Raw genomic sequence first — 13135 nt, 5'->3', positions numbered from 1 at the left:
TTTTCGAAGCACAACAAAGAACAAGACTTCCCGAAGAAGTCTGTATTTACTTGGACTAAATTAAGCTATCTACGCGAAGTCTGGCATAACGCAATAACAGAGGCATAAGAATCTTTCCAGAGCAACATTAACAACATTCAGGAATACCAATAGGTATCGGAAGCAAACTATTTTAATAATAAATTATTGCCTAAAGCTATAAGTCTTATCTTTAATGCACGAGTTAAAGTCTTAACCCTTAACTTTATCACTCATCGTGCTGATCTACACCATAAATCACCACTTTATGTAACAGAAGGGAAAGGGAAGATATGCCCAATATTACAAGAAATCCGTCCACTGAATTATGTTAAAAGCTTTCTTTCTGCAAAAAAAACTTCACGAAAAATTAAAACGAGTGGTTGGATGGTCTTCCCTATATAATTATTAAAATTTGCCTTACGTTCTTAAAATAGTTTCTTAACTTTATGTATTCGACCAGTTAGTGTTGTTTAAAACTTTTTAAATTTTTTTATGTTTTAAATTGTACTAAAATTGTTGACTTTCAATGTTTCAAATTATTTGGAAAAGATTGTTTAAGCTTTTATTTTATTCCAAAACTTAAGTAAATTTTCTAAATTATAATTTTATTATTTATTTCTTATCGATTTGGAAAATGAATACGTAATATTTCTTTAGCATAACAAATATAAACCTATGATAAGAGTTTTACCTTGAATCAGGAGTTTTCTAATAGACAATAATGTTTTTGATGTGAAATTTTTAATATAATTGCAGGCAATTTTTTCCAGCTGTCTTTACCTGGTCCATGTTCCCTCGGCATGGAGGGAAGTTAAAGTTGTTTTTATACATAAAGCAGGTAAATGCTCCCAAGTCAATCCTAAAGATCTACGACCTATAAGTCTATCATCATTCCTTCTTAAGACCCTGGAAAGATTGATTGATATCCATTTAAGGGCACGTATCGATACAAGACTTCTGTCTTCGTCTCAACATGCATATTGTAAAGGTAAATCGGTGGAAACAGCGTTACACACTTTAGTACGCACCATCGAATATTCCCTCCATCATAAAGAGTTCACTATGGTTGCTTTCCTTCACTTCTCTTCTCGTCTACTCTTCTAGTAGACGGTTCATTAGTAGAGGGACACCGCAAGGTGGTGTTCTTACTCCTCTCCTCAGGAAGCTAGTGGTGTATCAAATCCTATTTTTCTGGATGCGGAGGTTTTCAGAGTGATAGCCTATGCGGACGAGGTTGCGTTAGCAGTTTCAGGAAAGCATCTTAATATCCTAAAAGAACTCTTACAAAATGCCTTAGACAGACTAATACTTTGGGCTGATCGGTGTGGACTGGGTGTTAACCCACACAAAACCGATCTGGTCTTATTTTCGAGGAGATACAAATTTCCATTTGTCAACCCTCCTTATATTAAAGGAATCCAATTACAATTCTCAGACGAGGCTAAATACCTGAAAAAACTAAATTGGAAACGCAACATACAGGAAAGAGTCAAAAAAGCTACTGTAGCTCTCTTTTCTTGCAAAAAAGCTATTGGTAATAAATGGGGTTTACAACCCAGAATCACGCATTGGCTATACACATCGGTAATCAGACCGATTTTAACGTACGTTGTGGCAGTATGGTGGACTGCTTTAGAGAAAGGTATAAACAGGGATAAGTTAAATAAAGTCCAACGTTCAGCCTGCCTATGTATAAGCGGATCGCTTCGCACGACCCCATCTGCGGCACTGGACACCTTGCTCTACCTTACACCTCTTGACATATTAAGCAAACAAATAGCTGCAAGCTCTGCTATTCACCTCAATGCTTCTTCGCAGTGGACTAACAACAACATTGGCTACTCCTTAATTCTAAGGTACTTAGAATCAATTCCAAAGCACACAGACTACACCATCCCCCAACTACAATTCGACAGAAACTTTCAGATTTCTATACCTAACAGATCTTTTTGGGAGGATAGGACATTCTTGGAGGATGAGTCAATCCATTTTTACATAGATGGGTCAAAAACCAAAGAAGGGGTTGGAGGATGTGTGTACTCTAACGACTGAAATTCGTCTCTCTCATTCCGCCTTCTTAATCATTGTAGCGTGTTCCAGGCGAATTTTTGGCGATAAAAGAAGTCTTGTCTTGGCTCAAAGAAAACGTGATATCAACATCTGATATCCGTATTTTCTCTTACAGCCAGGCCGCTATCAAATCTCTGGACTCTGTCTCTACAAACTCTATAACAGTCCATAACTGTTGATCATCTCTAATGGAGCTGGCGCAACAATTTAATATTCACCTTTGCTGGGTGCGGGGTTAAGAGACATTCCAGGTAACTGTAAGGCAGATGAACTTGCCAGGAACGGTACAGTACAGTCCATCCTACCACGTTTGGCAAGTACTGGCATACTAATCGCTACTTGTAAACTGCTGATAATGCAAGACGCTGTGAGGAGGGCAGGCACCAGGTGGAACAACATCACCAAGTGTCAAGCCACAAAAAACATTTGGCCAACACTGGATTAAAAACGTTCAAGGTGATTGCTCTCTCTAAGCAGATAGCATATAAGCTCGATAATAGGTGTCATAACCGGACACTGTCTAATAGGAAAGCACGCCATGAGACTAGGCGTATTCTTAAATTACTTTTGCAGAAGCTGTATGGACAAGGAAGAAACGGTTCTTCATCTTCTCTGCACATGCCCTGCTCTAGCTCGAAAACGCAAGAATTACCTAGAAGAATTCTTCTTTAACGATCTAAATCATATCGGTATAATCAGCCTCTCACGTTTCGTAAGGAACTCAATCTGGTTCCATTGAGCTTAGGAGGAAGCCTCAAGATTCATGTGGTATCACAATGGGCCATTAAACTGGCCTAAGTGTGTCCGTTTCCATCTTGGACAGCCACTATAACCTAACCTAACCTAACCTAGTGTAGTAAAGTTCCAAGTTTGAAATTAATTACGTCTGAAAAATAAATTGAATTTTGCGTTCAAGGAATGAAGTTGAGTGCAAATGAAGCCCTTATGTTGTCTATACTAATGCGTTGTTCACGTGTATCGTTTCATTTCTGGTAATGACGTATTTTGAATTGTCAAATGTCAAAAAACCACAGTTTTAAAAGCTCCAGGGAACTAATCAACCGGCTATTGAAAATGAAACCTCTTATTAGACAACGTTTTATATCATTTCCATACAATTACAACAACAAAAATTTCAAAACTTCCCTCCCCAACGACGATACTGATAAAAATAAGGCATTGTTAAGTCGACAAAAACACCCGTGCTTAAGATCAATTAATAAACGGCTCTCATGGATCTTTTGATTTTACTTCCAAAAGAAAGACTTGACTTTTGTTAAAAAATTTACCTAATTAATTAAATTTCGAACAAATTTCAAGATAGTTCAACCAAATATGATATAATTAGCCAGGCGACTCCACATAAGTTCCTTTCGATTACCCTAAATAATAAGCACACAAAACATGCTCTATGGGCAGTCACCAACACCGGAAAGCTACTCGTTTTTGTACATCGTACGAATATATCCATCAATTCCGAAATTTCTTCAATGGAATTTCATTACAAGCAACATTATGTACCATATATTGATTCCAAAAACAACCACCATCACTCATACGGCGCTGTTTGATTGCTTGCACCTTATAAAACTGTCCCTTACGTAAATTCACACAAAGGCTGGAAGCTGTGTTAAGACGTTGATAGACACAAGAAAACTCCACTCGGGCTTTTGTTATGCACACAAAATTGAGGACGACTTTCGTCCTATACACTTCACTTTACTCTGGTGCAGCAGGAATATGACGACAAGAACAACGAGGACGACAACGAACAACAAAAACAAATACAACACCGATGATATTGATGATTGATGGCGAACAAAGAATCTATCAAAATGTATTGTAAAAAGGAACCTGAATAGGTATCAATGGCTCTATAGAATTGCATTTTATTTAGGCAGGTAGGTAAGGTAAGGTACAAGATAAAGGTACTACGCAATTCTTGTTAAGGGCACAATACCTCAACCATACACAAAACGTACTTAAACTCAAACGCTTCTCAATCTCATTTAGGCAGGTAGGTAGGTACGTACCTTACCTACTGCCGATGTAGCAAGCAAGAGCACAAGAATTGGACACAAATAAATGCAACAGCAACAAAAAAAAATGATTGAAAAACTTTGCAGAGCCTTAAGAAAAGGTGCCACTTGCGCTCCCTCTTGTAAACAATGAGTGTCATTTGTGTATACACTCGGGTGTTTATAGGTCAAAATCGATTTCTACATACTGTTTTCTTTTTTGCTCATCAAGCTTTTGCAATATATCTACCGACGACCGACCAACCGACCAACCGACCGACAGACAACCGACAAAGACGACGACTTGCAGATTTGAAATTGTTTTTGTTGCCTTTTTATATACACTTTAATCGAAGTTGGAAAAATCAGTGTATCTACTTTTCTTTTTTAGAAGTACTAATCTCTTGCCTAGATTAATTATACATTTTTAGGGTGTTTTCCAAAGCAAAATCAAATCATTGCGAAAATGCACCCAAATTTAGAACTCAAAAACTCCACTTCACCGAGACACTATAAAAGAAAAATACCAAAAAATAAACTAATTCCAGAATAAAGTGAATAATTTTTCATTACCTGAAGGTTCGCCTTCTATTTTTGTTGGTTAATAATCTTTTCTTTTTTTTTTTATTTTTCAGGTGCTTATCATCTCGACGCGTGTCGTGGGAAAAATGTATACTTTGCTACAGATGAAAATTATTGTAGATTGAGGGGGCGAAGGTGGCAGTCGCCGCCACCGCTTCTGCCGCTACCGCTGCTGCCGGTGGACAAGAACGAGGAATTATTATATCACACACTTTGTACTTTTAACTTTACTTATATATTTTGTATATTCTTGTCCATTGAGGAATCACAGTTATAGGTACATTGAAAGCAGAGAAAAATATATAAGATTATTTAATTTGATTTTGGATATTTTTAGAACAGAGAATAATTTTTTATGAAAAGAAAAACTTTTGATCGTTTCTTGTTTATTCAAGGAGGAAAAATAAACAACAACAAACAATTATTGTTTTGAATTTCAATGTAAGAATGGAAATTTTCGATTATAATTTTATTTCCATTTTGACAAACGAAGAATAAACTACGAACAGCGACGATAACAACGACGACAAACGGAACGGAGCAATTGCAGCAGTCTGTTTTGCTTTTCTTCTTTTCTGTTTCAGAGAAGCCGAAGCAGAAGCAGGTATTCCTTTCCTTAGCTGGTCTGGTTCTAGAGTTGTGTGTGCTAAAACTGGGTGCTCTAGACGTTAATATTTTCTTATTCAGTTCAACTTGTATGGTATTATTGTTGTTTTTCTCTCTTGTATGCGCAGAGCAACTCAGTCTCAGTTTTAGCGGCGGTGACTTGACTGTGGCGGTCATCGGTCTCTGAGTCTTTAGATATGAAAATTCTCTTTCTCTCTATCTGGAAAGTGAATTTTAGAAACACATTCATGGTTACCACCAACATAAATTTAGACGGAATTATCCATTTTATTACTGAAATGGGTAATCTTAGGTTTTGAGTATTGAGTATTTGAAACTCAAGTGAAACAATACTTGAGGATTTCCCGGAGATGTAAGAGCTAAAGTTAATTGGTGGCTGCATTCATAAAAGTCAAAATCAGTTAACTAGATTTTTCAACTAAAAACAAAGAGTTGTGACTAAATATTAAGTATTAAAATTAAAATAAAAGTTTCAAGCTAAGACAATACTTGAAGTCAATTGACTGCTCAAATGAATTGCTGACTTCAGTTTTTTTTATAATTATCGAACACTAAAAAGGTTTTGTATACCTTTTATATGCCAAAGACACAGTGTGAGCATTAGGAAAAGAGGGAAGGGTCCACATTCGAGTAGTACGGCTAAAAAATGAATATCTGTACTTCATAGTACGGCCGAAGTTCGGCTCAAAGGTAAACTGATGATTCCTAGAAGGGCCGGTATTACGTTTTAATTGTTTAAGAGGAGGAATGCAACTGTCTATTTCACTAAAGCAAAGCAAAAGGGTAAGACAAGGAACTTTACGACGATGGTCGAGTGACGTAATCGAGTTGATGATGTTAATGTCACCAATCAATTTAAAAGCTCTTCTTTGAATACTGTCGAAGAGGCTTAAATAAGTTACTGGAGCACCAACCCAGAGATGAGAGTTATATTCAAGTTTCGGACGTATATAGGTTTTGTAGATTGTACCCAGATCACACGATGAGGAAAATTTCTTGCATCGTCTCAAAAAACCTAGACATCTTGCGGCATTTTTAGCAACATCGCATAAGTGATGCACATTCCATGGATGTCTAGATTTTCTGTTTCAGAAGCTTTAAAAAGCTAATTATATTTTGCCGTTGCAGTTCCACATCTGAAGAGGATGGTTGTGAGTGTGGAAACGAATATGATAAGCTCAGAGTGCTATCGTCAGCGAAACAATGTAGAAGTAGCAGACAGGAGGTCATTCATAAAAATGAGGAAAAGTTTCGGAGGCAAAACAGAGCTCTGGGGCACACCAGCATTTATTTTATGGGTTTCAGATTTGAATCATCAAGCATTTTCTATAAGAGAGCAAGATGCCAGACTTTCTCAAATGCATTTGAAATATCAAGTGCAATAATCTTACTTTCTGCAAAACGATGTTGAGATTTGTTCCACTGTTTGGTAAGATGAACCATGAGATCACCAGTGGACCTATTGCTAAGAAAGCCGTATTGCCCTTTCTCAAGATATTTCTTAAGCTAATAATTAATCAGCATTTCCATCAACTTAGAAAGAAGGGATTTTAGTGCTATCGGTCGATAATTTGCAGAGAAGAAGATTCGCCTTTTTTGGGATTGGCTGAACAAATGCAGTTTTCCAACTACTCGGAACGAGCCCAGAAGAATAGGAGAGATGCAAAAACGTAGGCAGTGGTGTTGCTACCGTGGAAGAATAATAGCGGGGATACCATCCGGAAAAGCGTATTTGTGAGTGTTGAGATCTTTAAGAACTCTCTCCAAATTACAAGTATTGGTTAGCTTTATCAATAAAACTAACTAAAGGAGTGTCATTGACAACAAGCGTAGGAACCGAGGAAGAGGAAGATTTTTTCAATTTTTTTTTACAAATGACCAAAAATTCTTACTGCCTTTGGGATATTGCAGTATTTTTTGCTGTTATTTTTAGTCATGCACAAATATGGTCCTTCTAAAATGGGCGTTGCATACTTTCCTGGCTTGTTTAAACCTTTTACGGTTTTCCTCAGTTGGGTTGGCTCTAAAACACCAGACTTAACTCAAATTTAAAGTAACTATTAAAAGTCAAAGGGACTGCAGTCGAATTGACTTCTTTAAAAAGTCTATATGAAATTTAAGACCTTTGAGAGTGCATTAAAAAATAGGTATTTTGACTTAAAATAATGATTTCAGTAAAAACAAAAACAAACCGAAACTGAAGCCCTTCGTTATTCTATAAAAGCTTAAAACACTGGAACAGTGCTATGAATGACTTCCTTCTAAAAATGTCTGGGTATGGTTAAATTGAAATAAAGCAGGGAGCTAGATTCGGAAAATGGAAAATAATTTTCATAAAAGTCTTTTACATATTCTAATTTGTTTTTGGAAAAAAATATTAAAAATCATGTCGTTAATTTTCAGACCTTCCAGTCAAAAAACACATTTCATTTTTGCATTGGAAAATACTACCGACTGACTGAAATTGTTATAAACAAGTAACATCCATTTGAGTTCAAGGTTTTTATAGCAGATGTTATTAAAAAGTTTGTCGAGTATATTTTATTACAACTCTCAACCATTTCTGTGCATTCATTTCAGGGACCTACAGTTTTAAGCCGAACCGAACTTATTATTTGATAAAGTACTTTTCATGTCAAGAATTGCTATTGGAAGATTTATTAATTACTCGCAAGAAACAGTATCCGTAAAAAAACTTTTTGGTGACACAGGCAGGGATTGAATCCAAGACCTCTGGCATGACATGGTTACAAAACATTTTATGTGAAGGTGTTTTCCTTTTTTATCTTCATGAGAAGAATTGTTGGCTATGAGTTTTAGAGTTGTTAAATTGTGTTAAAATGCCTCTTCAGAAAGGTTTGTGAATTCATCATTTTAAGGGAGAAAAACGCTTTCAAATCGCGGAAATTTGAGCACTATTTGTTTTTCGAAATATTAATCAAAACTACATTTGATTGCGCAACTTGTCATATAACGGGCTACACTATCAGTTTATTGGGAAATCAAATTACAGACACTTCATCAATATTTCTGTCTTGTATTATTATTGAAAGCATTAAAGCTTTTTTTTTTTAAATTTCAACCTTCAAATGGAAATGCTGTTAAAAACTAATGTACACTTATGTGTAGATTTATGTTTGGTAATGCAGGCTGTTTTGGTCAATTGATTTTAAATGAAAATAAAAAACTTTATTTCATCTTTTACCCAACGTTTCGTCGCCACTCACGACTTCTTCAGGGGTTTTTATTATGAAATGTTGTTTATTTGTTGTTGTGTTTTACATTGTTTTGTTTTTTAATTCTTATTCTTATTTTGTTTTAAAAAGTAAAATGAAAGAAAAAAAATTCAACTATTTAATAAATTAACATTAAGAACAAAAGACTAATAAATTAAAATGACACACATAAATTATCACAGTGTAGTTCAGGTACTTATTTTATTGCTAATGTACACTTAGTTTGGAAAAAAGTAGCAAAGTAAACACTAGACAATTGTTGCTGATTTCCTTGGTAACTGAAAAAGTGAACGACATTCCAATCAACAACTTGATAACTGTTAATATTTGGTCCATAAACAATTTGACAATTTTGTAGAATTATAGGAAAAAAATTCTTTCATTTCATAAAGAAATTGTCATGACAATCAATTGTCAATTTTCTACAATTGTCAGGATTTTTCCGACAAGTTTGGAATGAAAATTCTTTGTTTAATGAAAAACATTTACAATTTATATATGTCAGTATTTAATTGACAATTGCGATAGAAAACTCAGTTATGGTCAAACGTTGATAGTTAAAAGACTTAAAATAATTACGATATGTAAAAGTGAGAGTGACTATTCGCATTTGGGTCGCCGACTTAAAAAAAACGTATCGGAGAAACCGCTGTGGAATATGTTTTATCGATAGCATGCTACAAACAGGAATTATTCACTGGATGCTAAAACCCAACTTCTAAGTACATTACATTGGCTTGGAAGTGGATCTCCATATCAGGTAGTTGCTGATGGACAGGGTGTTTGTTTCAAAATCATTAATTCATCGGTACGTCAGGATGTCAGAAGTGTTGTAATATATAATGCTAGAAGAATTCTTGGAAGAAGAAATTTGTTGTCCTAAAAATATAATTACCCTGCCAAAACGTTTTGCAAATTTTCTATGAGTTCCTGGATTTAAAGATGTTTTTTAATAATTAATTTGTGTATCTGTGTATAAGTAGTCCAAACTTGGAGTTCTTTCATGTGTCTGCACGATCCTGACCGGGATCCGTTCACGATACCTAGCACAAACAGAAACAGTTCATTAGCAAGATGATGTTTTTTTTTTTTATTAAAACACCATTTTGCAAACAATAACATTTTTAAATTGTTACTTCAAACATAGAAATAAAATTGTCGAGAAACGATGAAAATTAAAAAAAAAAGCAAATATTGTTTTCCATATTTCATCATTAATCCATCACAACACATTTCAGGATAATACAATGAAATTGTGAAGACAAATTTGCCATTTTTTTTTCTGACAAATTTGTCACATGTTGATATTTTATGAAATACAGATTTGTCAGACATCAAGTTTGAATTTTTTTTGAATTATCACCTGTCAATTCTTATGAAAGGTCTAATTGTCCTACCAAATTTAAAAGAACCTACACTACCGTTTGAGACCACCTTCAAAGGGTTGCTTTATTTGTACCTGACGCTTGGGTTTATGAATGAATATAGGATTTGTTTACCATTGATAGCACTGTTAACTTAGACCATTCATAAAAGGTGCAATGAAAAAACTGCAGATATCAATCCTTTTCAGTAAATTATGAGGAATTTTGTTGGGTTTTTGGCTTTTATTCGGATTTCCTATAGTTTTTATTTTGTATGACTTTTTACATGCAAAATTTGAATACCTGCATATTCAGGATTTTGTATATAATGCTCGGTTTGATCCAATTTAAATTTATTTGAGACTGTGAATTCCTCCAGTAAACAAAGTGCGCATCATGGAAAAGTTAAGGAATTAACTATTGAAACTCGATCTGCGATTATGACCCTTATTGAAGAAGCAAGCGTTCTAGGAAGAAAACAGCAATCCGGGAAGAACCATTATCTGTATCACCGATATAACGACGGCTAAAGCATGCTGGACTTTTTGGGCGCGTTGCAGTGCGGAAACCACTTCTACGACCCCAAAACAAGATCAAACGGTTGGAATGGCCAAAACCCATAATGATTGGACAGATAAAGACTTCAACAGAGTCTTATGGAGCGATAAGTCCAAGTTGGAGATATTTGGCTCAAATAGCAGAGTGTACGTCAGGCGCAGTGCTGAACAGAACATGCTACCAGACTGTTTGGTACCAACTGTAAAGCATGGAGGCGGTTCAGTAATGGTGTGGGTATGTTTTTCCTTCCATGGAGTAGGATTAATCGGTGAAGGTTTTGTATTCCAGCAAGACAATGACCCGAAACACATTTCAAAACTTTGCGGGGGATACCTGAAACAAAATGAAGATGAGGAAATTCTAAAAGTAATGGTATGGCCACCGCAGTCTTTAGATATTAACCCCATTGAGCTCTTATGGAAAGAGCTTGACAGAAATGTCCGGAATGACCACATTACATCGGAATCTGCTCTTTTGGAAACTCTATAAAATTGCTGGAATAATATTCCACAAGAAAAAATACAAAACCTTGTAAGATTGCCCAGAATTGTAAAAAATATTATTGAATTTAAAGGAGGGTTTTTCGATGAAAACTCAATTTAGAGCTTTTATTGGTTTTTTAAATAAATAATTGATGTTTAGTACAAAACTAGTTTATATTTTTCTATCATTTACAACTAGACAAGCTCTTCACTTTTTTCACGTATTAACTTTTTTCCTAAAACTTCAGTTTAGGGGTTAAAACTCGATATTTTTCAAATTTCAGAGGTGGTCTCAAAATTTTGACCGGTAGTGTATACAAAAAGACATCTGCAGGGTGGTGCGCCACCTGGAAGTATACTATTTCAAAATTGAGAAACAGGGGCATTTTGAACACTACTCCGAAACATCATTTGTTGCTATTTTTCCGCTTTAAATTCAAAACGATCCTTATTTTAATTTAATGGCGGACGAGGCCTATGTTATTCTAGCCTTTATAATAAATGAATTGGGTGAAAAACCTCTTTTTTTAATAAGCTTAGCCACATTGTAAACATTACATGGGTTATAGGAACCACTACAATCCAGAAAGCGTTGTCTCAAACGTAGTTATTTGGAGTGCCCTTTTTGTTCTCCGGTTTTAACGGTATCGAACTTTTTCTATGGGGTTAGGAAATAAATTTTATACCAGCAAGCCTAAGAACATTGACTAACTCAAAGCTAATATACGAGATGGAATAGCCGCCCGAAATGCAAATAAATATTACACAGAACGCCCGTTTAAAATATGGGTCCTGATTATGGGATTCGCGGCGAATCGTTTTGCTAGCGAGTTTTCCATTTTTCAATTATTGCTTTCGCTTTCTTCGTTTTGAATTCGACCAATTAACGAATTCGAAAGCGAATATGAAATGTCATAATATTGCTGGCAAATTGAAATTCGACAGCTTTTTTTTATCGAATTCACAGGCGAAAGTGTTTATTTTCATTTGCTGTTCGATTTCTTGGAATCTTTCCTGATTGTAATTATATAAAAATGTGATCTAGCTTTATTTTAATTTTCTTATAATTTATCCTCAATAAAATATAAAATTTTAAAATTCATTTAAGGAACGATAAAAACAAGCAAACAAGTCGACATCAATTTTTGGCTCTCGTTGAGTTTATGAAGAAAAATAAGGGCATTGCAACAGGAGCACTGTCCTGAATATCGGGCTAAATAAGTTCAATTAATATTAAATATTTAATATTGTTTATGAATATATCACCAAACATTTCACAAATTCAATCAAGCTGGTAAGCTTTCAAACTAAAAGTGTCAAAACACTGGAATATTGGAAGAAAAAGTTAAACCACAAGTGTCAAATCACTGGAATATAGGAAGAACTATTTTCGCTTCGCCACGAAATCGTCAATAAGAAAATCCGACGCGAGTCGAATTTGAAAGGTCGAATTGAAAAATATACACCGCGAACCTCATAACCAGGCCCCTGCCTTTGCGTTGTATTCTAAATTTGGTTTGAAATAAAAGGCGTAGAATATCTTTAAAAAAATATATATTTATTTGTAAACATTTGCTAAAAAATGTCATTATAAAATGTTATTCAAATTTTAAATAGAGTATGTTTAGATGGCGCAACCTGTAAAAATAAAATTCATCATAAAGAAATGTACTATAAATTTCTTGCCTAAATGTTTAACACTTATTAAAATATGAATGCTTTCAAAACTAATTTCTATTTGTATATCCTTTTAATTATATCAAAACGTTAAATGTTTGATATTTATTCTACGGCTGGCAACCATGGGTCTTTTGTTATTATACAACATTGCTTACTTTTTGATACTAAATTAAATATCATGCCGGATAAGCTTTGTCATCGTCATCTCTGTAGAAGCCAACAGAAGCAGCGGCTGATTTTTCAATTGAATCTCTTCTACTCGTGTATTTTCAGTTTTGTGCTTCTGCTTCTGCTCGCTCAATCGATAGATTCAGAGAGAGATTTCCATTCAGGTAGACATAGACACACCAAAGCGTCAAGTCAAGCCGTCAACTATTCAATTGGAAAATAAAATAAACTAAGAAATAAAATGTTGTGTGTATAACAAAAATACACACAGTTCAAATCAGGGATGTTCTTGGTTCTTGCTGATAATAAAATGACAGCAGGTCCGCGCT

The 13135-nt window shown here is 34.8% G+C and overlaps 1 protein-coding gene across 3 annotated transcripts in view; it reads right to left on the bottom strand.

Moving 5' to 3' along the window:
- LOC129943026 (protein phosphatase 1B) overlaps nt 1–13135 on the bottom strand; it is a 77150-nt gene that overhangs the window by 47569 nt on the left and 16446 nt on the right. Inside the window, exons 1-2 of one of the 3 annotated variants that reach the window (XM_056052230.1) lie at nt 4683–5304; nt 4319–4619 (exon numbers count right to left, since the gene is read on the bottom strand). The exons of 1 other annotated variant lie outside the window; for it this stretch is intronic. The gene's annotated coding sequence lies outside the window, so the exon portion shown is untranslated. Of the gene's footprint in view, nt 1–4318; nt 4620–4682; nt 5305–13135 lie in introns of those variants that run through there. One more of the 3 variants, XM_056052228.1, reaches the window with a different exon arrangement.

This window comes from Eupeodes corollae, chromosome 1 (assembly GCF_945859685.1).
Source record: "Eupeodes corollae chromosome 1, idEupCoro1.1, whole genome shotgun sequence".
Classification (NCBI taxonomy): domain Eukaryota; kingdom Metazoa; phylum Arthropoda; class Insecta; order Diptera; family Syrphidae; genus Eupeodes; species Eupeodes corollae.
Note: the sequence above shows the minus strand (reverse complement) of the source record. Positions and strands in the feature narration are given on the sequence as shown.